At 34.0% G+C, this 25,807-nt stretch overlaps 1 protein-coding gene across 2 annotated transcripts in view; it reads right to left on the reverse strand.

Moving 5' to 3' along the window:
- The window catches only part of MARCHF1 (membrane associated ring-CH-type finger 1), a 1,010,725-nt gene that overhangs the window by 729,740 nt on the left and 255,178 nt on the right, over window positions 1–25,807 (reverse strand). The window lies entirely within an intron of this gene.

The raw sequence follows: 25,807 nt of genomic DNA on the forward strand, positions 1-25,807 counted from the left end.
GTCTTTTAAAACAGATTGGACATAATTTAACTTTTTCTTTTTTCTTTTTTGTTCATCAGGGTATGATAGGAAATGCATGAAATTAGATAAACAGTAAACCTGGGTCTGAAATTTGGCTCGGCCATTTATCAGATATATGACTTTGGACAAGTTATTTGCAAAATAAAAGGGTTAGTCTATACCAAAAGTTCTTAACTTTGGTTCCACAAACATTTTTTAATCTGTTAATAACTGCAATTCAATATAATTGTCTTATTTTGTTTTCCTATGTATTTTGTTTTATCCATTTAAAATTTTTGTTTTAAAAAAGGTTCTAGATTGCCAAAGGGTTTCAACACACACACACACACACACACACACACACACACACACACACACAATTGTGGATCCCTGAAATAAATAATTTATGTCTCTTCCATTTCTAAATATATGATTCTATGTCTAGCGATCAGGATACCTAATTTCCAGTTTTAGGATTGTCACAACTGGCTTACTTTGGGCAAGTGAATTACTTCATCTGTACCTCAAACTTCTCACTTTTAAAACTTGGAGAATGAATTAATCTATAACATTTCTTCTTGCTTTGAATATTTACTATTGTTCCAAGCTATAATACAAGGGATAGTTCTGTGTTTCTTTTTTAGTTTTATCTTCTTTCTCATTGCCAACATGTTTGCTGGTACATCTCTCTTCTATGATTATTGCATGTAACATTTTTATGACCCTGCAATCCTTTCAAATAGATCCCTTTTAATCTATTGTGGGCTAGGAAGCTAAAGCAATTATGTATGTCTTATATGTTAAATAAGAATAAATAACAGGCGCAAAGTGAAATGCATAGAACCTGGTGAACACTAGACAGCAATAGCAATATTATATGATGAAGAATTGTGAATGATTTAACTATTCAGCAACACAATGATCCAAAATAATCTCAAAGGACTCACGATGAAGTATACTATCCACATCCAGAGAAAGAACTGATATTGTCTGAATACTGACAAAAACATGCTATTTTTCATTCTTTCTTGCTGGCATGTTTTCTTGTTTTCATTTTTTTTTTGTTTCTTGTTTAAGTCTTCTTGTACAAAATAACCAATACAGAAATGTCTGACATGACTGCATATTTATAACATATCAGATTATGTACCATCTTAGGGGGTAAGGAAGGCAGGGAGGGAGGGTTAGAATTTGGAAATAAAAAGTTTTTTTAAAAAAACTCAAATATTGAAAAATTATTTAAATATATAACTGGGAGAAAATAAAACATTATTCTTAAGTAAAAAGTAAATAGATTCTGAGCAAGAGTTTTGTGAATAATAAGGCTTTAGTGACAAAACTATGAGCTTCTCCTGCCACCACCACTCCCCCCAAAAAATCACATCCTGGAAGAATGTCTGCCTTCCTCATCACTAGATTCCTTTAAATCTGTCCCATCTTCTACAAGAAGCCCATTCTATTCTCTTTAATCTTAATACCTTTCTCCTAAGACTTTGCCAATTTACCATGCTTGTACATGGTGGTTGGCTTGCTGTCTCTCTCCCATATCCCCACCTTTAACTTCATTGATTGAGGGACTTTTTTTTTTTTAGTGTTTTTTTTCTGCATCCACAATGCTTAGCACATTTCCTGGTATAAAGTAGGCACTTAATGAAAACTAACTGACTAGTGCAAAGACAGAGCTATTGCAGGAGTTGAAAAATAATGCTGTCAATAATAATTACACCCAGCTTAACAAATAAGGAGTATTCAAATCATGCTTCCCAAGGGGAGCTTATCTTGTTAAGTGTATACTATTTAATTTTGGGGAAAATTTAGTGGGTTAAAAGTGTATGAAGTCAACATATGTAGTGTATATATATATATATACATATATGTATTTGATTTTAAAAGTTAATATTTATACATCTCTCAGATTAGCTAAAGATAATAGGAGAAAGTAATGATAAATTTTGGAGGGATTGTGGGAAAACTGGGACACTAATATATTGTTGTTGGAGTTGTGAACTAGTCCAACTTTTCTGGAGAGCAATTTGGAACTATGCCCAAAGGGCTATCAAATTATGTATACAATTTGATTCAGCCATGTCTCTATTGGGTCTACATCCCAAAAAGATCATAAAAAAGGGAAAAGGAGCCATATGTGCAAAAATGTTTATAGCAGCCCTTTTTGTAATGGCAAGAAACTGGAAACTGAGTGGATGCCTATCAATTGGGGAGTAACTGAATAAGTTATGGTATATGAATGTAATAGAATATTACTGTTTTATAAGAAATAATTGGCAGGATGATTTAGAGATATCTGGAGAGACTTACATGAGCAGATGCTAAGTTAAGTGAGGAAAACCAAGATAACATTGTACACAGCAACAAGAAGATTATGTGATGATCAATTTTTCTCCTTTATGCTTTAGATGGTATTCAGACAATATAGTTCTTTCTCTGGATGTGGATAGCATCCTTCATCATGAATCCTTTGAGATTATTTTGGATCATTGTTAAATAGCTAAGTCGTTCATAATTCTTCATCTTACAATATTGCTATTACTGTATATAGAGTTCACCTAGTTCTGTTCATGTTCACCTGAACATGTTTCACTTTTCATCTGTTATTTATTCCTATTTAACATATAACATGTGATGGACTTAGCTCAGATATCTTCTGCCACTATTTCCTTTACAACTGTCTCACATGATGAAGAGGTCTCACTCCTTACAATTCCATCCCATATCATCCAACAGACTGCTCCCCTTATCATTTCCAATCTTTCACTTATTTTCAAACTCTCTTTGTCTACTACCTCATTTCTTACATGCATGCCCATGTATTCCCATTCTAAAAAACAAAATCCTTACTTGATCCTTCCATTCTCACTAAATATCATCCTATATTTCTTCTGTCCTTTGTAGTTAAACTCCAAAGGGCATTCAAAATAGATGTTTCCACTTTCTCTTGTCTTCTTAACTCCTTACCATCTGACTTCTGACCTTATCATTCCACTGAAATATCTCTCTCCAAAAGTTACTAATGATCTCTTACTTGTTAAAACCAGTGGCGTTCTCTCAATTTTCGTTCTCCTTTTCCTCTCTGCAGCCTTTGTCACTACTGATGACTCCTTGAAACTCTCTTCTCTTTAGGTTTTTGGCACTTTAAAATTTGTTTAGACTTATTATTTAAAGATATTTGAAAGGTGTTTTGAGGAGAGCTGGAGCATGTCCCTGACTTTGCTCCATCATTGTGGCTCCACTTCCCTTCTCTAGGTTTCTGATTCACCATTCTCTACTCATTCTCTTTCTATCTGACCACTTCAGATTGTCTCTTTCACTGGATCCTAATCCAAATCATGGTCTCTCACCACAGGTGCCTATCACCATAGGTTTGAACCCTCCTCTCTTCTCCCTTTATACTACTTCACTTGATAATTTCATCCATTCTCATGGATTTCATTACCATCTCTAAGCTGATGATTCCTAGATCTTTTCTGCCCAAAATACTCTGCTAATCTATAATTTCATGTCTCTACCTGCCTTTCAGACATTTGAACTAGATGCTCAATAGACATCTTAAGCTCATCATATTCAAAATTGAACTCATTATCTTTTCCCCTAAACCATCTCTATCTCCTTCTCCTACCTTTTCTGTCACTAATGAGTAGAACACTATCCACCTAGTCCCTCATAATTTCAGCTAACAGTTTAGAAGTACGTAGCATTCTTCACTGTCTTACACCCCCACTTTCCATGTGCAGCTCTGCTTGGTTTGAATTCTAAAAAAAAAGATGTCCCTGTGCAAGTAGTCTCTGGGAACCCTTCTCAGCTTTTTCAGCTTCTGTCTTCCTCTATTAGATTATAAACTCTTTTAGGGCTAGAACTCTTTTTTTTTCTCAATCATATTCCTAATGCTTAACATGGTACAAGATCCATAGTCAGTGTTTAAATTATATTTTATGAATTGAATACTCAATCTGATTAAGACTTATCAATTTCATTTTTGCAACATCTCTCAAACATATCCTCTTCTCTTTTCTGATACTACTAGTACTTTGAATCAAGCCCTCTTCACTTCTTGCCTGGGTTATTGCAATAATGTACTGGTGGATCCATTTGGCTCAACTTTCTTCCCATTCCAATCATCCTCCATTCAGCCACTAAAGTAATTTTCTTAAAACATAAGTCTGATTGTGTTCCCTTCCTCCAATCCGTTCAATAAACTCCAATTGTTTCCTACTGCCTCTATGATCAGACACAAAATATTCTGTTTGGCATTCAAAGCCTTCATAGCTTATCTCCCTTCTACCTTTCCAGTCTTCCAAGATTTATTCTTCAGTCCAGTAACACTGGCCTCCTTTTTATTCTGATGGATATCACACAAACAAGACACTCCATCTCTTAGCCCTGGTTATTTTCTCTGACTGTCCTACATGCCTGGGATGTTCTCTTTCCTTCTTTCTACCTATTGACCTTCAGATCTTCCTTTAAGTCCCAACTAAAATTCTGTATGTCACTGGAATTTTGTTTTAAGTCCTCTTAATTCTAGTGCCTTCCCTCTGTTGATTATTTCCTATTTACTCTATGTATAACTTGCTTTTTACATATTTGTTTGCATGTTTTACATTAGATAAATTTCTTGAGGGTACAGACTTATCTTTTACCTCCTCTTACATCCTTAGTACTAAGTATAGTGCTTGGCACATAGTAGGAACTTAATAAATATTTGTTGATTTATTTATTGCTATCTGACAGACATTTGTATACTTTTAAATAAATGAATGGCTACTTTTAGATACAGGCACATGTATAGCAATGTAATATATTGGGAAAAAAAGTATTTTGAAGATGTCAGGTTTAAAAATCATCTTTTCCAGTTTTATGACTTTGGGCAGTCTTATGATTTTTTTGACTTTTTTGAGAATGAGTTGCCTTGTCTGTGAATTAGAAAATTGGCTAGATGCTCTCTGAGATCCTTTCTATGACTGTATATGTGGCCAAAATGAACTCAATTTATATTAGTGTTGAATGGGAAATTAGGAAGCTGAGAGAGTTAACAATGTGTGGATGAATGGTTTGTAAAAGTAAGTATGTGTTACTTTTATATATATGTTATATATGTATATGTATTTGAATGTATGCAACATTATATATATTCATATGTATGTGGGTATATATGTTAGAGCTCTTTGGTCGGATTTCCTTTAGCTTCCATATTTGTGAGTAGATACCAGTTGTCGCAGAGCACCATTCTAGTTCCCTTTTCTTCTATTCAAAAAAATCTTAGATTTAAAGCTGGAAGAAAACTTAAAAGTCGTGTAGTGGATAAAGATATGGCCCTGAAATCAGGAGGAACTGATTTCAAACCAGTCCAGTCATCTTGCCAAGGATACCCCAAATGTATGGGGTCACAAAAAGACATGACTGAAAATGAACAACGAAGTTCAATCCCCTCATTTTAAAGGGAAGGAAGGGAACTGAGATCCAGAAAAGTTAAGAATTATGCTGAAAGTTCTAGAGGGATTAAGTGGCAGAACTAGGATTACAAGTGTGGTCTGAACCAGACATAGTGATACAGACATGTATTCCTCTCTGCTAAAGAGGCTAAAGTTGGTAGATATCTTGAGCTTGAGATATGGTAGAGCAAAGGCTGATCAAGTTTCTGCATGAAGTCCCAGCAATATGGTATAGTCCCAGGAGTCACAGGCCACCAAACTGTTTAAGGAAGGACAAACCCACTTGGGCCAGACACAAAACAGATCAAATATTCCATGGCAATCAGCAATAGGACTCAGCCAGTGACAGCTGCACTTTCAGCCTCCACAAGAGAGGGATCTTTGCCAGTCTCCAAAACAAGAAAAAGAAATAGGATTACGTTTTCAAATTCAGTTATTACCATTGCACTGCAATATCTCTCATTCTATTCAATTTGATATTAACCAAAGTGATAAGTAATAATACTCAGAGCTATCATGGTTAGTGGGGCAAGGAGAGTGGGATGAGACCCAAGGAAAAACTTTCTCTCACCTCAAGTCCTGACTCATCTATGAAAGCTACCAAATAGAACCTGCTCAGATGATAGCACAGCAACTCTTTTGCAAAGCATTAAAAATAAAACCTAATTTATGCAGAAGGGCAGACACTGATTGGCTCAGTTCTTGACAAGCACTCTCACTGGAATTGTGGATAAAGAAATTCAGTGAATGTTATGCCCATCAAAAATCAACCCGGGGATAGAAATCCATCAGCACAATCACCAGCCTAGCCTTTGAAGTGCTCTTTTTTGTCTTTTCATGCTTTTTTTCACTGGCACCCCTATTTCATGCACAAAATGATAAATGTATAGGCATGTTGAGTGAACTCTTTCAGTCTAATGAAATTTCACCACTGTTCAAATGAAGTGTGAAGTTGAGTTAAAGGCTTTTCTCCCTCTCCCCTCCCCCCATCATATAATCAAATCATTCAAATGCCCTGACATCCATATTCTGGACCTTTCAAGCAAAGCGCCTCATGCCAAGGTGTCACATCCCACACCAGGCTTTGATTGACCACTTCAGTGATGATGTTCAGTCTCTTCATTTAACAAATTTTATTCACTTACAAATGTTGTTTAGATAGACAGCCATGTTCCAAAAGTCATCAGTGCCTTTAAAGCTACTGCTTCTAAAAATTTGGTTTCTCCACTTCCCATGTTTAATAGGAAAATCAATTCCTCTGCTTCTCCCAAGTCATTTTCCCTCTTTTCTAAATGTTTCTTGGAACTTTGGCAATGGGACAGGAGCATCCAGTGGAAGTCTAAATGAAAACCATTACAAATAATGATAACCAATTTTAAAAAAAATTAAAGCTTACAAAGTCTTTTACATCCATTGTTTTCTCTCAGCCTAAACAGCAATAGCTATAGATATTAATATCTTTACTTCAGAGTTGAGGAAACTGAGACTTATTGCCTTAATTACGATTATAGGGTCAGTAGTTATGAGTGAAGGAATTTCTAGTCAGCACTCTTTTCACACCACCATTCTACCTCACATTGAAAAATCATTAGCTGTTGGGCCTGAGTACTAGACTTTATTTTAATTATGACTTATATTTATCCATTTTAAATGCTTAAAAGCATTTTAAAGGCAATTAAATAAGCTGGATAATTTGAAAGAGAAGTTTTCTGCTAATTGTTGTTCGATCATTTCAGTCATCTCTGACTTTCACGACCCCATTTGGGTATTCCTGGCAAAGATAATGGAGTAGTTCGCCATTTCCTTTTCCAAATAACTTTTTAAATGGGGAAACCAAAGCAAATTGCCCAGGTCACACAGTCAGTAAGTGTCTGAGTCCAGATTTGATATCTTCCTGACTCAGATCCAGCAGTCTGTCTACTACACCTATGTAGCTGCTCTATCTGGGAGTTTTTTAAATGGAGAGTAAATAATGTTTCCACCATAATGTTTATCTTCTAAGTTTTTCTTTAACAGTTTTTTGTCTCTAGCTCTAGTAGATAAGTGTATTTAAGAGTTACAGAACTCGGGATTCTCTAGCTATATAGAGATTCCAGAATGGAAAAGACAATCACAGGGAGAGAATAATTACTTGCTCTGTGTCCATCTACTGTCTGGATGTCAGACACATTTGTCATAGCAAGAGATATTATTCAACTGAAGTACAATCAGCAGTGATCACTAGGAACTAGTAAGGGGTTATTAAAATCAAGACATAAGAAAATAATGTTAATTCCTTGAGAGGGTTACTAAGATATCAATCAAAGGAATAGCATCTACTTGCAGGCATACCAAGAATTCAGCAAGACATCTGACAAGATCTAACAGGACACTATTATGGACTAAATATGGAGCTATTATTATAATTAATAAGGTAGCAATCTATAATACTATATATGTGATATCAATAATAAAATACTATTGCTAGGTAGCTTTTTAACTGGTTAATCCTAACAAACAAAGATCGAAGAGTGTTTTTTTTTTTTAAGGAATTATTTAGTAGTTATGGAGTTAAAGTTTTAAAATTTTTTTTCTTAATTAATGATGTAGAAGAAAACAGGAACATCCTGCTCATCAGATTTACAGAAGCAAAAAATCTGGGAGCAAAGGCAAAAGTGTTTGATAATGGAGTTAAGATCCAATAAATGATCTTAATGGAGGAAATGGCAAATCTAAAATTGCCTTCAATGGATCAACTGTACAAAGTTGGGAATGAGGATATTTATGGTTACAGAAGGAAAAACACTGATTTTGCATTCAGAAGACCTGGGCTGGGTCCTCATTCCAATTTTATTATTTAATAGTTTTCATAAAAATTTTTATCCAAGTAAGCCAGATTTGATTGGCTTATCAATCCTAATTGATAGGATTGATATCCTATCAATATCAATTGACCCTATAAAATGTGAATAAAAATAATACCTGCACTGGTATTAACATCCACATTTCATCAGTATTTTCTGCTCCTTGGACCCCTCTAAAAGGAGGATAGAATTTCTCCCCAAATTATCTTTAAAGAGACTATCCATAACAACTATCTATTCCTTTTTTATCTATTTATAGTCCTTTGAACTTCTTATTTATACCCCTATACCAGGTATCTTGCCTTTGTCTCAATCCCCCACGTTTCATCTTACTCTTGAGTTTTGTTTTCTCTTGTTAAATTATAAGGTCTTCGAGAGAAAAGTTTGTCTTTCTTTTTTTGTATTTGTATTCCCTGTGCTTAGATCAAGACAGTAAATAAATGTTTATTGAATGTTATTGCCTCCATTATCCTTAGTATTATGAAGATAGAATGAAATAACTCAGGTAAAATTTTTCACCAAATGTAAATCACTACAAGGAAATTCTGTTAAACATGACTAGGTTTTCCTATCCTTTAATATATCCTTAAATTTAAATAAAATATAATAACTTTAAAAGTCTCCACTTAACTGTCTCTCTTCAGGCTATCATCCTATTTTAGTGGAAGTTCCCAGAAAGAGTTGCTTGTGGTTAATACCTCCATTTTCTCACCAAGCCCTCATTTCTTAAAACCCAGATTACAGATCCAGCACTCAACCAAAATTCCTCTCTAAGATTATTAACGATTATTCTTGTCAAATGCAAACTCCAATGGATTCATCCTCCCTAATTTCTCTGCAGGTTTTCATACTTATCAATATTCACTCTCAAAGAGAAACACTCTTCCCTTTCCTTATATGACAATCTTCTCCTTATCACCCTTAGATGCTGGTAAATCACTCAACTCCTTATTCACACATAAAAATAGGTGTACCTCAATATCCTTTTCTGGGACCTCTTCTTTTTTATCTCAGACCTCTTTCTTTGGTGATCTCATCAGCTCCTGGGTTCAATTTTGTCATTAAACAGACATCTTCATCAAGTATTTATTCACCTATCATAAGCCAAAAATGGCACTGGGTGTTAGGGTTAAAAATACAAAGGGGTTATTGTTTTCTTCTTCCAAAGAGCCCCACATTCTGTGGCGGTGGGAGTAATATAATATGTTCACAGATAAATAAACAAATATAAAGTGTTTGGTATCAAAGGCGAGAGGCAGAGACTGGAACAAAGAGGCATACACTCAGAGAGAGAGAGAGAGAGAGAGAGAGAGAGAGAGTAACAATTGGTGAGGACCAAAAACAGACCAGCATTGCATGAGGAAATTCTAGGCTTCATGCCCTTCATGTCCCTTCATGGGACAATTTATTGAAAAATATGGAGGAAGGAAATACAATCTCATGTACAGGGTCAGTCTAGATTTAGAGTACAATACATGAGGAAGAATAATATGAATTTATTCTGAAGATAGACTGGAATCAGATTGTGAAAGATTTATCAAACAGAAGAATTTGTCTTTTATCCCAAAAGTAACAGTAAGCTATTAAAGCCTTTCAAATAGAAAAGTACTCATTGTGTTTATGCAGATGATTTTCAAATATATACATATATGTGAATATATGTATATATGTATGTATCTTTAATCTCTGCAGAACTCGTTGAATATTATCAACTGTCTGCTGAATTTTGTCTTATGGAAATTATAAAATCAACATGTCCAAAATGGAAACTATTATCTTCTTTCTTAAATATGCTCTTCCACATTTCTATTTGTTGCTCATCTAATATATTCAATTATGTGTTGGCCATTTTACTTCTACAACTTCTTATATATGCACTCCTATTTTGTCCCACCTATAGTCACAATCCTAATTTAGAACTTCATCACCTCTCAACTAGACCATTATAATAGCTTCCTAACTAAACTTTAGTTTGCTTTAATAAACTGGAGAAAGAAATGGCAAACCACTCCAGTATCTTTGCCAAGAAAACCCTGTGGACAATATGGCATGATATGGTCCACAGAGACATGACGAATGAAGGCGTAAATAAATGACTGAACAACACATGAATCCAGTCTGCATTTTTGTACCTTTTTTTTTTTTTTTTTTTTTTTACATTTTTCAGCCTACTATCAGTTTCCAAAATTATCTTCCCTTGATAATGATCTAAGGATGTCAACCTACTACTCAAAAGCTCTTTATTTCCATTAGGATAAACTAAAAATTCCCAATTTTTATATATATGGACTTCCACAATCCAATTCCAAATGACTTTATCTTATCTTCACACAATTTATTTTAGCTAACCTAATCTACTATTTTCTAAATTTATCCCTCTATTTCACATCCATTCATTAATATAACTATACACCATGCTCAGAATGCACCCCCTGCAAATTCAATTCAACATAAAATCTTTCTTCAACTTCCTTAAGGCTCAATTCAGATAGCACATTCTTCATGAATTCTTTCCTGATACCACAGTGGTTGGTTCCCTCTGTATGCATTAATGATTACATTTGTGTGTATATGTTTGAGAAATTACAATATTTTCCTCTTATAAAGGCTAGAAGCATCCTGCATGTCCCCAGAAGACAAAAAAAAATTGCACGATCCTGTGGAAGTTACAAAGAGATATATAGTTAGCTCTATTAAAAAGAAAATTTCCTAACAATTAGTGCTGTCCAAAAATAGAAAGTGCTACCTCAGGAGATAGTAAGTTCCCCATGGCTGGACATCCTCAAGCAGGGGCTAAAGGTTCATTTTCACAGATGTTGTAGACATAATTTGTGCTTCAACAGAGCTCTGTACTTCAGATAGGTTTTGAACTTCTGAGGTCTTTTTTAGATCTAAGAATCTGTGATTCGATAACAAGAATCTCTGCCATAGTATTTTCCAGAGAATTTTTATTGAAAGCTTAAAACATAGAACTCAAGTTCTTGAGGAAAGAGACTTCTTTCTTTTTCATTTTGCTTTTTTCTCTTGAGGTAAGCATAGTACCTATCCTTTATTCAATTAATTCCAACAGCTTCTTACTACTTGCAGAATCAAATACAAAATCCTTTGTTTGGCTTTTAAAGCCCTTCAGAACCTGAATCTCCTTTACTATCCAGTTTTCTTATACTTCACTCCACATACTCTTCGTTACAGTAAAATTAACCTTGCTGTTTACACATAGCACTCTCCATCTCTCAAGTCTTAATACGATGCTTTTTCACTGGTTATCATAGAATGTTTTCCTTCCTAACCTTTGCTTCTTGGTCTCCTTCAAAACCTAAATCAAACCCTACCTTTTGCAAGAGGGTTTACCCCATTTCCATCCTCTATTCAATCCATTCTCTCTAAAAATTAACTTCTATTTACACTCGATTTATGTTATATACTCATGGCTTTTTGCACATTGTCTCCCTTGTGGACTCCTGGAAGGTAGAGACTATGCTTCTGCCTTTCTCTGTGTCCTTAGAACTCAGCCCAATGCCTGGTATAGGTACAGTAAATATTTACTAGATGCTGACTGATTTTAACTGAATAGATATTTAATAAATGCTTCTTAGATTAGATGAATACTAACTGACAACAATGGAAGACGACCATAAAAAATATGAAGAGAATGGGCATGAGGGCATGATCCAGAAGGAAAAAGGATTGAGAATAAGCATTTTATATTGTGCCTTCCATGTGCCAGGCACTAAGCTAAGTGTTTTACAACATTGTGATGATTGTTCTAAAACAAATTGCTGAGAAAATTACAAGAAAATCAGAAGGTAAAAACGGCTTGTGGGTATTCTTAGTGGATCTGCATCTTTATTTAAAACTAGGAATTAACAAAAAAATGATAAAAAAGAATTAATAAGGTTAGAGGGGAGGTCACATTGCAATCCTTTTCAGGAATATTGACCAATATTAGAGATATATTCACAAGCAAAAGATATTAATCATTTCCAGTAGCCTATCCTAAAGTGGTAGCTATAACAAGCTTTCTGAGAAAGAAATGTTTTATGCATGATTTTACATTTTATAGGTTCACTTTTATCCTGTGCTTTTGCCTTATTTGCAAATATTTATTGTTTCATCATTTACACTATAAAGTTCCTTGCTACCATGAGCCTTGAAACACTTATGAAACTATCTTCAGCAGTTGTAAATGGCAAGTGACCACTTAAAAATACTGAATTCTGATTTATTTTCATCATTGCAGGCAATTTATTCAGGACTTAGACAAACAACTATATGACAGAGCAACATTAATAACCACATTAACAACTGAGTCACAAAATTGATACATATGTATTTCTCTATTCGCATCCACTCACTTGCCTTTAAAGGCAATACACTAGTTGGTATAAATGATCACAATGGTCATTATAAATATAATGGACTGCTTAAAACAGATTAAGTAAAGAAGGGATTCCAGGAAAGATCATTTCTAAAATAATAAGATGGGTGGGATTCTATTAGTGGCTCTAAACACATTTTGAAAGAGCAAAAGAAGAAATGTAGAAGGTAAAATGGTTTTCCAAAAGCAACAAGAAGCATCATGAACATTTATGTTATAGGATTTTAGAGTCAGAAGAAGCTTTAATGTAAATATAGTTCAATCCTTCCAATCTATAGGTAAAGAAGTGGACCTAAAATGGTGATTATATTTGCCAGTCACATAGATAATAAGGACACACCAGGATTTAGATTCAAATCTTCTGATTCCAATCATTCTTTCCCTCATATCACATCAATTCTTTAGCACAACTCCAAGGTTCATATCCTAAAAGAAACTAGAAATCAAGTTCAGGTACTAATGAAAAAATGCAATTATGTCCAAGAATATTTACACTCTAATTCTTCTTAAAATTTAATAGAAAAACCCTTGTTATCATCAGATGCTTTGAAATGTCATCAAAAATATATGTAAGGACTGGTATGACTGTGGTTTTTCAGTTAAACTCAAAAGAATATCAAATTTTTCTCTAGTTTCCAGTTTTCATTTTTAAGGAACATAGTGATGGGGGTCAAAGCTACTCTCATCCCATTTTACCATTGATATTTTAATTGGTGAGAATACATTTCAATGAATCAATCAAAAAACCTCAGAATAAGTGTGAAAAGTCTACAAAACGATTAGATGAAGTGAAATGATACTAGGCAGAAGTATACTACAAATGGTTCTAGAATTTTATCATAATTTCGAAGTCCTGTGGAAAAGAATCAAATTAGCTAATAATGGAAAGTTTAATGCAAGTGATGAGTAAGAAGAGAAGATTTTCAGTTAAACTTCTGAGAAAGAAACATTTGGAAGGAAGGAAAGCACTTTCAGCTTTCCTCCTCTCTCTTGCTTTTCCCTTCACATAGACTTTTGACTGAAGGAGGACCATGTTAAATTAGATTCTGTGAGCATTTATTTGTAGGACAGTTATGTCCCAAACTTTTGAGATATGTAATATCAACTGGGTTTTTTTTTGTTTTGTTTTGTTTTGTTTTACAATAACACCTTGGTAAATATCCCTTTTCTACAATCCACTTAAATTTGGTAGACTAAAATGATTCTCTGATAAAGATTATCAAGAAACAAAGAAGTAAGCGCTTGAGCTGAGGACATTAAATTTTCCATCCCCTAACGTCTGATGGATATCATTAGGACTCAGAAGGAGATATGTGGCTTTGTTTCAGTACCCAAGACTCATTTGTGAGAGCAACAGCTGGAATAAGGATCTTCAAAGCTTACATGAACTATCATCTATTCTTTAAAAAATAGAAATATAACAGATGATAGAACTGCTTTGCACATCTGCAAAGTTTTCTTTGAAAATGGCAAACTCCTAAAAACAAGATGCACATCAAATAGTTCTTTTCTATCTGTTATAACATTTAGTAAAGCTCCAAGAACATAGAAAGACTTCAATTAAGTACCTGTTGAATTGAACTGAAGGTTCACAAATTCAGTAGCATTTTCTCACTGATAATTAGAAATCACATCAGTACCAACCAGCTTATGTTAAAAACATTTCACTTGTGCCAAATGTATTAAATTATGGACATTACCCTCTCTTTAAGAGGTAAGGCCCTATCTTATTTCTCTTTCTATACTCCTGCTTACTTCATGGTACCTAGCAAAGCACATAAGACATGGCAGAAGCTTAACAAATATTTGTTAAGTAAAGAAATCAAGGGACATTTGTATAAAAATAGGTAAACATATGATATTTATATGATGATATACAATAATATGAAAAGTCATATAAAGTAATCTCAAAAAATCATTTACATTATGAGACAAGGAAAAGCCCAGGATATGATAGCATTTGGGCTATGTATTAAAGAAAGCTAAGTGTCTAGGAAGTCAGAGATGAGGAAGTCAGAGATTTCCCATTGAGATGAAGGACTGAATTTTATGTATGATGATAGCTAGCATATCAGACAGATTGGAAAATAAAGTATGGGAACAGATGATCTCAAAATTTTATTCATCTCTAAGACCTATAAGTACAGGTGCCCAAATTTTATCATTTGTGACACATGTGATGATCTCTAACATGTAGAGTACAAAAAGATCTAAAGTATAAGTAACAACTTTTTTTAAAGCAATATTATTTGTAATAAAATTTCCACCTATATTTCTTAAGTTAGTTAGATCCATTAACATACTGAGCAATTAGTAGTTTCCCTTAAATGTTATAAATAATTATCCTCTTTTTATGCCAAATACAACTTTTTCTCAAGGTTATTCATGGAAAAAAAATAGAATGGATGACTAGATTAAAATGGCACCCAAAAAGGATAATGGTTTCTTCAACGGCCAAAGTAAATTTTATTAAATTTGTTATAATCTATTAGCCTCAAATGAAATGATTTCCTACAAATGATTTTTCTAATGCTATGTATAAGGTATGAAACTAAAATTGTAAGAGATTTTTTTAAAAGAGCAACAATTAAGCCCATTCATTAGATGCATTCTCTCCCCATCTCTTGGTTGGTCATTCAACCAAAAGTTTTTAGAATTCTAAAGAGATTTCACTTCAAACCTAAGAAGATTTGATAAGAAACAAAAACAATTCATCACCTTTTCTGCAGGAACTTCCTAGTCTTTTAATGCCAGCAAGTTTCTAAAAATGTGCATCAAAGAGGACCTGCCTACTTGGCACTGAAATGGGGAAGTTTGCAGAATGATGTGCATTTTTTATCTACCTCTCCCCCTGCTGAGATGCAAGTGAATGATCTTGGTCCTTAAAATGTGTGACAAAAAGCCAGAGCCAGAGCCAGAAATGTAGACCTGAAATGACTACAGAGCCACTGGTATAATTTCTAATCAGTTTTACTTAGCTTTTCACATTTAGCTTTCTGGTTGTCAATTACTATACTAAGGGGAAATAATGTTGTGTCTGAAATGAGGGGGAAGAAAAGAAAGAGGTGTAAAAACAGAATCCTGGGAGCAATTGGCTACATAGCAAAAGGGGACTAAGAACCAGAGGAACTAGCTCTAATAATGATTAGTTCTGTGGTCTTCCAGCAAGACACTTAATTTTTCTTGACCTCTGTTAATTAAAAGATCACAGAGTAGAGTAGTAGAGTGATAACCATGTAGTCCAGAAGACATGGATTCAAATTACTTGACATTAATTGTGTGATTCTGAATAAATCAATTAACCGTCTTCACATTTAGTTTCCTCATCTGTAAAATGGACTTTTCTGAGGTGCAAATGAAATGGCATAGTACAACACTCTATAAGCCTAAAAGTACTATGCAATTATCATTATTATTAGATCATTTCTAAGGCTCCTTTCAACTATAAAATTCTATATTTATATGTGAATAACTTGAAACCTCTTTGAAAAAAATTTCCAAAATGATTATTACAATTCTATCACAATAATAACGCCCATATTAAGGTTCAATTAAAAGAAAATATTTTGAAGGATCTATTACATGAAAATTCCTAAAAACCCTATTGGGTAGGCAGTATGAATTGAATAGGATGATAAAAAAGATAGGTGCTTTTCTCTAATTTATATCAAAGAGAACCATATCTTGATCAGAAAGGAAACAACTAATAGAAACTAATCCTTTCTAAACTTTTCTAAACTAATAGAACTAGTTAATAGAAAAGTGATGCTCAAGTCAGGTAAAGAGATGTTGAGAAAGCAACTAGCTGCCCCTGATGAACTCCAAATATCTAGCCCAGGTGAGCTTGATCCTGGTTCTAAAAGAAATGGCATATTTGCTGAACCACTATCAATGGTTACTTTAAAAATAGGAGAGGATAAGGGAGAAGATAAGGGAGAGGATAAGCGGAAATGCCCTTGGTTTCAAAATAGTACAGAAATGGAGTCTGCATAATATATAGGCCAGTGAGCTTGACTTTGAGTCCTGACAACATTTTAAATATGTGATTAAAAGGAGAAGGGCAGCTATGTGGTACAGAGGATAGAAAGCTAGGTCTGCAATCAGGAATACTTATCATTCTGAGTTCAAATCTCATCTCAGATACAAGTCACTTAATCATGTTTGCCTCAATTTCCTCATCTGTAAAATGAGCTGCAGAAGGAAATGGCAAACCACTCCAGTATCTCTGCCAATAAAACTCCAAATGGGATCATGAAGACTAAGACATGACTAAAATAATCGAACAACAAATTAAATGGAAGATGCAACATTGAGAATACCTTCCTCCTTTCCTTTCCTCCACCTCTCCCCTGACTTCAGAACCCCTAGATTACAACAGATCACAACAGGACTGCCATTTATGAAAAGCATCATGATTCCTTATGTCATCAAATTCTAATCCTTCCATTGCTATGGAAGATCACTAAATCTTATCAGCTGCCATTTCTATACATCTTTAGACCCCCAAAGATTGTCATCTAACCCAAGGCTTCTTAAACTTTTTCTACTTATGACCACTTTTCATGTGAGAAAATTTTACTTGACCCTGGGCATATAGTTATGTAAAATAGGTAAACGAACCAAACATTTACTGATACTAAGTCATAATTTCACAACCCCCGTTCAGTTTTAAGACTCCATTTAGAGTCACAAACCATAGTTTAAGAAGCTAGGATTTAACCTTTTAATGCACTCTAAGGAGCTCTGGGACTTGCAATTAGCCTTACAGATGAATGGTTATATATTGTCCCCACAACCTTCTAGATAGGACATAAGTTCTTCTGCGAGTTCTATTTTCATCATCATTCTATTTATATCATAAGTGCTTAATAAATGCTTTTTCCTTCATTCAAGGAATGGTTAATAATTATTTACAAATAGTGATCACAAATATGGCTTTCTTAAGAACAGGTTATGCTATTCTTGCATCCTACAAAATCTTTCAGGATATTCTTGTGAAAAAGATGAAAAAGTATTGGCTATATGTATGTAATTAGTTGGAATTAGAAGAAGATGAATGGCTAGATTCAAAGAGATCTTTAAAAAAGTATCCCAGGGATCTGTCCCTGACTTCGTCATTGAACATTCATATGAATGATTTAGATGAAGGAATAAATGGCAAGCTTATCAAATCTGAAGATAATATAAAACTGGAAGATATAACTAGCACACTGGAAGAGAGAATGTAAAAAAGACTAAGATAGTATAAAACACTGGATATAATCTAAAAAGTGGATATTTAATAAAGACAAATCAAAAGTGATTGATTTGAATCTACAGAAATCAACTATACCAGTTTAAAATTTCACTGTGAGTCAACTATGAGATATGACAGTTAAGAAAACAACTGTCATTTCAGATTGCATTAAAAGAGACACAGCAGCATCTATGCCTAGAAATACAATAACCCCATTATACTCTGCCCTGATCAGATAATAGTTGGGTAGCACATGGTGAGAATGCAAGCAGTGCAAAAGACATCATCAATGCAAACCAATGTGTGGTCTGTGGACAACTGATCTGTGACTTAGTCTTAGAGAACTGACTTAAGCATTGTCCCTGGCTGTAGAGCCTGTGTGGGTGAGAGGGAAAGCTTGAACCTAGCTTTTCTAAACTCTATGGTTGGGGTTTGATGCATTCCTTTAATCCATTTCATCCAGCTGTCTCTTTTAGTTCTTGTTACTTGTAGAGGATTAAGCTGTTATTCTGGTTACAATCACAGCTGCACACCCCTAAAAGGAGGAAGAGTAAGGAGCATTTATTGTCAGTGCTCATAAAGATGATCATATTGAAGAAAAGCTTAGCAGGCTCAAAAGAGAAAAGAAAAGCTACAGAGGAGCCATAAAGTATGTGGTACATTTGGGGCAAACTTTACAAAATGTTCCCCTTGGAAGCAGCAAGAAAAATGCCAGCATCCATCCTGTAAGTGTAATACAATAGGATTCTTGTTCTTTGTCCTTCATTCTCAAAGATGACCATGACATTAGGGAGGTCTTGCCATGACATGCAAGTAAATTGGAATTGCCTTACTTTCTCTTCTAGCACCATCTAGGTGCAGTGGCTAAATGGAGATAGGGAATTGGCCCTGGATGCAGTAGAGACCTTAAGGACGCATGTAGGCTGAGAATAGTCGTGGAACTGTGTAACTTTGGGCAAATCGAGTTTTTAAAAGATCTATATAACAATAGTAGATTCTCCCCATGACAGGGATTTTGTGAGGATTAGATGAAATCATATGTTAAAGCACTTTGTAACCCCAAAACTCTTGATTGGTATAAGCTACAACTATTATTAGAAATGGAAAGGTAAAGTACTAACAAGAGACTCTCTTCTGTACTTAACTCCTAAGTACAGAAAAATACATCATACTCTGGGCCTTATACAAGAATGGAAAGAACAATGGAGCCATGCTAGGCAGTCCAGGCTCACTTCTGACCCTTACTATCTGTGTGATCTTAGACAAACTATTTAATCTCCATGGGCCTCATTTTACTTCTTTTTAAAATTAGCCTAAAATACTCTGAGATTCCTCACTACTCTAAACCTATGATCCTAAGAACATGTGGCAAATATATATATTCTTATTCGTGTGAGATATCTCTAACATGAAAGTGTTTGGCCTTTCTTCTTTTTTCCTTGTAAATCAATGGAGGCAAAATGGAATAGAAGAAAGAGCATCGACTTTAGAAAACCTAGCTTCAAATCCTATACTTTTTACTTGTGTGACGTAGGGACAAGTCTCAAACTCTCAATTTCTATTTTCTAAATTATATAAATCAGGATAATAATAGCTGTTGCATTTTTTTCCTTGGGTTAGTGTGAGGATGAAAGGAGATAACGTATGTAAAGCTCTCTAAGAACCTTAAAGCATAATATAAATTATCATCATTATCTTATGTCTCAGGAGCATAAACTGAATTTCTAATTCACAGACATCACTGCCATTAGACAGAGGTTCTAACATTAGAAGCTCCTTGCTGAAGAAATCATATATCTTTCTTGTATCAACTTTCATGTCAAAGTATGGAGACTGATAAGTTGTATAATTTGCCAGACATTAAGTTTGTGGCATACAAGAAATAAAATCAGTCTTATTTTCCAAAGCAAGTGTGTAAGCCACTGGAAAATATGACCTCCCTAAGTAATGAAAGATGAGGATGCCAAATGCTCTATTAAAAATTAATTACCTGAAATACAAAAAACAATGCTGCAAAGAAAATGCTTTAGTATGGAATGTGCTACCATTAAAAAAATGTTTGCATGCTAATTATTTCTTATAGGGTAATATCATCGATGTCCTTTGTTTAAGGCCCTATTAATATGTCTTCTGGTTTGTAGTTAATTGCTCTCCATCTGGCAAAACCTCTTAGAGATTTTTTTCCCCTCAGAAGCAAACTTTGATTAGCATAAAAACAATTAGACGGTTGTATAACAGGTAAAAATCTTGAGAGAGCTGCAAAATACAAAGAGAACTCAGAATTCCACAGTCCAGATAATGGATTTATTAATTTAAAAAGGATAGAGGATTTTTGGTTGATAGATACAAATACATAATATTTTTAAAGTTGCTGAAATCTGTCTAGTTAAAGAGCTGCATATCCTTGGAGTCTGGAGAGTAATGATGAAATAATGATAGCAATAAAAACAATAGCTATAATTTATGTAATAAATAAATGTGTGTGTCTGTAAATGTATGTTACCAAAATGCTTTATGTATGTTGACTTAGGTGATCTTCATGTCAATCTATAAGGTAGCAAATATTATTATTACATTTAATAGATGGGAACTGAGATAGAAAGAAATTAAATTAGTTGCCTAGTCATAGAGCCCAGTAACCCCCTGAGTCTAGTTTTGAAGTTAGTTCTTTCTGATGTCAGGTCCTAAGCTCAATCTATTGCACCATTTCTAGAATCATGTTTAGCTGGCAAACCCCCACTACTTTTCAATCCAGCCTTGTTGTATTCATTACCATTTTTAAAATTAAGCATTTGTATTGAATTCTGGTTACAGCAATCATTAAGCTGTGTTATAGCAAGATGTAGCTGCCTTCCTTCTTTTTTTTTTTTTTTTTGGTAAACGAAAAGTAGATTAAAAATTCCATTGCCATATAATATTTGCATATAGGTGAGGATTTATTCCCATCAATAATCTTTCAGGATAGTTAAAAGTCTTATGAAATTTATGGTCCAACAACTTACCTACTGTCCATTTAGATTAAAATTTTTTTCACATAATTTCAGAAGCAAAAGGGATTTGGGGCACCACCTCATCCAACTAAAAACTGAAAATGAACCCTTATCACAACACAGTTGAAATGGCTAATCTACCCTTTGCTTGAAAACTTCTAATAGGAGAAAGGTAAGCTTTCAATGCAGCTCCTTCCACTGTGAGATAACTATCACCATTTAAATTTTTCCTTATATCAAGCCTAAATTTTCTTCTTTGAAACTTATACTCATTTAGATTCTGCTCACTGGAGCCAAATAGATCAAGTTGAAAGATTCTTCCATGTGACAACTGCTTGAAATCAGTCCTTGGAATCAGTCCTCTCCTTTCCCCCAAAGATTTCAGTTTTCTAGGTTCATCATCCTTATTTATTTATTTTTTTTACTGTATCTTTGATACTCTTAACATCATGATTGCCTCTCTCTGGATGATTTCCAATTTATTGACGTCTTATAAATGTGATGTCTCAAATAAAACCCAACAATGATGATGCCATAATAATAAAATAAATAATTTTATATAGTATTTGCTATGGTACTGTGCTAATAAGCATTTTACAAGTGTCTTACTTGATGTGATCTGACTAGGGCAATGTAAAAAGAAATTATATATATATATATATACACATTTATAATTGTATTGGAGATGGAGTTTTTCACCCATTAACTCATAACAAAGAACCTTCCCACCCTGATATGGATAGTGTCATGAATTTCTGTGGGCAAATTCACAACCTAATGGTCCATTCTCTGGCGATTGCTACTCCCAGGAATGCTAGTTCTTGGACAATCAATATTCAAAACACCACCAAGCTTCAGCTTAGAGACTTTCCAGTCTGATAGCACCTCTCAGAGCTCATGTTCCATTAACATAGCTTTCAAATCTCTATCATTTCCATACCATGGATGCAAGGAGGTATAAGATTATATCTTAAGACCTTTTAAGTGCAGTACAGAAATGAAATTTATGAAATCCTTTATTATCTTGTGTGGAAAATGTTAAATTAAACTGAAAAAATGTGTCCAAATGTTCTGAAGCACACAGTTTGTCTAGAATCTATGATTTCAAAGAAATAAAGTCACAAACATATTTTTTAAAATTAGATTCACCAACTCAATCTTCAGATAAAAATGTTATCTAATTTATGACACATGTTGATAAAGCACTCCAATTACAAACTTTATCAGAGAAATTGGGCAACTAGGTAGAGCAGTGAATAGAATGTCATGAAGACTCATCTTGAGTTCAAATCTCACCTCAGACAGTAGCTAGGTAACCTTTGACAACTCATTTAACCATATTTGCCTTAGTTTCTACATGCATAAAATGAGAAGGAATGGCAAACCACTTCAGTATCTTTACCAAGAAATCTCCAATTGGTTGGGTCATGAGGAGTCTGACATGATTGAAAAAAAGACTGAACAACAACCAGAAAAACTAAAGCCAATGGTATAGTGTATTGGGAGAGCTATAACAAATAAGAGTCATAGTTTCTTCCTATCCAATCAAATAAGCATTTATTAAGTACTAACTACATGCTAAACAATGTACCAGTTATTTAGGAAGTGAGGACAAAATAAAAAAGCTATAGCTAGCCTCAAGGAGATTATGTTCTATTGGAAAGGTATAACATGTAAACTGAAACTGATCAGAGGAAAAAAGGAGTAAGGGGTAACAATTAGAGGGAGTAAGAAAATTGGTGGTGGCACTTGATCTCTGTCTTTTAAGAGAAAGAAGTAGAAAGGGAAGACTGCAACATAATACAGCAAAAGTAAAAGAATCAAATTTAAAGTTCCAGCATTATGTGTTATTCTAAAACGATGTAAAAGATGACATCCCTCCAAAAAAATTAAAATCACATCCTTGGTTATTTATGAACATAAGTCCCCAAAGTAGTTTCTAAACAATACATGGTGCTAAAATATGATCTTTCTTTAGGACTTGTTTTATAATTAGTAGCATCCAAGAAATATGCTAAGTTCTATGTAAAATATAGTAACAGAATTATTCTGCACTGAGAAATTTTTATATAAATTATACATTAGACTTATATAATGTTATATCTGGATAGGGCTTTAAGATCTTCTATCTCAAACCTATCATTGTACAGATGAGGACAGAGAGACTTAGAAGATTCAAGTGATTTGTCCAAAGTCACACAAACAGTAGAGGGCAGATCTAGGGTTTAAGCCTAAGTCTGTAGAGTCCCAAGACCAGACTCTTTCCATGCTGCAATGTTAATTAATTCACTATTAAAACAGCACCTAAGTCATTCTTCATATGCCTTTGAAGGCAAATGCAGGTCAATCACCAATACTATAAAAAAACATTAATTTGTTTCAATCATCAGATCATGATAAAGTAAGTAATCGAAGTGAAAGAGATAATGAACTAGTATCTTAAAGTCCGAGTGGAGTCTCATCATGTAATGATACTTGGATATGTACTGTTGAAATATAGTAGTATGATACAATTGAAAGAACATGGAATATAGAGTTAAAAATCTGTTGTTATTTAGTCATTTTCAATTAAATCTTACTCTTCATGACCCCTTTTGGGCTTTCCCTGGCAGGTATTATAATACGTTGCCATTTTCTTCTCCAGTTCATTTTACAGATGAGGAAACTGAAGCAAATAAAATGAAGTGACTTGTACGGGGTCACACAACTAGTTTCTGAAGTCAAATTTTAACTCAGTTCTTCTTGACTTCTGCCCTGTGCTCTTTCACCTAGCTGCCAATTGAGTTTAAACACTTAATTTCTCTGGCATTGGTTTCAATCATATTTTCTATCAAAGATCCATCAGAATTAGCAATAAGAGCAATGAAAAATTATGAAATCCCAAAGCTAATGTAATTGTTTTCTTTGCAAATTTTAGTCCACTTCACCTTTGAGTGAAATGGAGAATAACTAAATTCTATTTCTTATGACTAAAGAAACTTTTAGAAAGAAAAAAAAAATCCCAGAATTAGAAGGTCATCTAGCCTTTATCCCACTTGATTATTGTGAAGAAAATGCTTTGTTAGCCTTAAAGGACTATAAAGATATCTGTGGCCATCTTCATCATCTTCATCATTCTCATCTCCATGAGTTAGCATGTTACCTATGGTCATGGTATAATCAATAATTAGTTTTGTTTGATTTTTACATGTTGAAACTACCTAGTATCTTTTTTCTCCATTTTTTCATTTATCTATGTTGAATTTGGTGCTCCTGATGCTCTATGTGTTCTCTAAAACATTTTCACAGCCAAGATAACCACCTGCCCTCACACCTCAGGCAGAGTCCCAGAGCTTTGGGAACAGAGAGTGAAGACCAATCTACAGCCATCATCCTAGCAAACATTCCCTAGGTAGACGCAACATGGTGATTGTCTTTTCACATGCTACAGCCACATCACTGAAGACTTAGAAAAGAAGCTTCTGGCCATCAAAATCTTTGGCAGTGCCAAATAGTTCTATATCAGAAAGTGATTGGATTCTATCAAGGGAAATGGTACTGTGGAAGAAGCATTACCATCTGTTATGTGGGTGGACTCTAGGGACTACATGACCTTTCCACTTGACTTGTAGCTGAAACCTCCCATATATATTATCTCCCCAATTAATGTGAGCTCCTTGAAAGCAAGAGCTGTCTCACTTTTCTATTTGTATTAGCCCCATACGTATATAAATAAATGCTTCCCACCCATTCATTTTCATTCATTCAAGCTGATATTTTTGTTGGAATTTCAAGAATTGCTCAGTTACTTGTTATGGTGATTTACTTTTTCCTGCATCTTAGTTTTTGAATCGGCATTTTGGTAGGATTGAACATTTATAAATAGAAGTGAGGATGAAGCAAGATATTCCACAAATTTAAAAATGATAAAGTATAAGTAAACAAAAGCTATGATATAGCATAGTAATGCAAAGGTAATGCTTCCCTACATCTTTTCCTCAATTCTGAACTCAAAAGTCTTTTCAGGTTAAAACTCAAATACTTTTCCATGGATTAATTTGCAGCTATCTTGCAGAGAAAACTTTGATCTTATATACTGTTAAAAGATACTCAATATCCTTAGGAAAATCATGAATCAAAATGTGACTTCAACTCTTTAAGGAAAGTTAGTGATATCTCTTTGGAAGCTATAAAGTCCTTAACCTTCTATCTAGTGACTGGATCTCTTCTAATTCATGCTCTGGTGTGACTCCCAGAGTTAAGGATGTTTTTACTCCCATTCATCACAGAAAAGAACATAAGGAATGCCAAGAGCTTGTGAGATTTAATTTAAATTAAGTTGGGGAGGGATGGGGAAAAAAAAACCTACAGATTCATTTATCTAAAAAACTGTGCTATTTCAATATTTTTAATGTTAATCAAAAAGGCTCTTTTATATTCCAAAAAGATTCTCTCTTTGAGATGAGAAAAAAAGAAAGACAAAAACAAAACTTTTGAGTCCAACTCTAAGAAGCAATAATTAAAACTTTTCTGGGCACAGTATTATTTAATTTGTTATTTAGCTGATACATTATTAATCTGATGGTCTAACAATGGAGAACTAAGTAATCGAATTGCTTTTGAAGAGAATACAAAGAAGGGGCCTTTGCATGAATGGTCATCTCTTTTTAATTGTCCAAATAAAGTAGTGCTTACAATCAAAAGCATTACTAAACATATTCCTTAGAAATAACCAATACCTATATCTTGGCTGTATCTTTGTCATACAAAGAAATTAGATGTAGCATATAACATACAATTAGACATAGCATTTAACATATTATTAGTTATAACAAAAGAGAATTTGTTTTATTTTAAAACAATTATAATCCTCTGGGGGTAAGAGTTATGGTATGAAAAAGATGACTGGTTTTGGAGTCAGGAGACCTAGGTCCCAG

This window comes from Sarcophilus harrisii, chromosome 6 (genome assembly GCF_902635505.1).
Source record: "Sarcophilus harrisii chromosome 6, mSarHar1.11, whole genome shotgun sequence".
In the NCBI taxonomy this organism is placed as follows: Eukaryota; Metazoa; Chordata; class Mammalia; order Dasyuromorphia; family Dasyuridae; genus Sarcophilus; species Sarcophilus harrisii.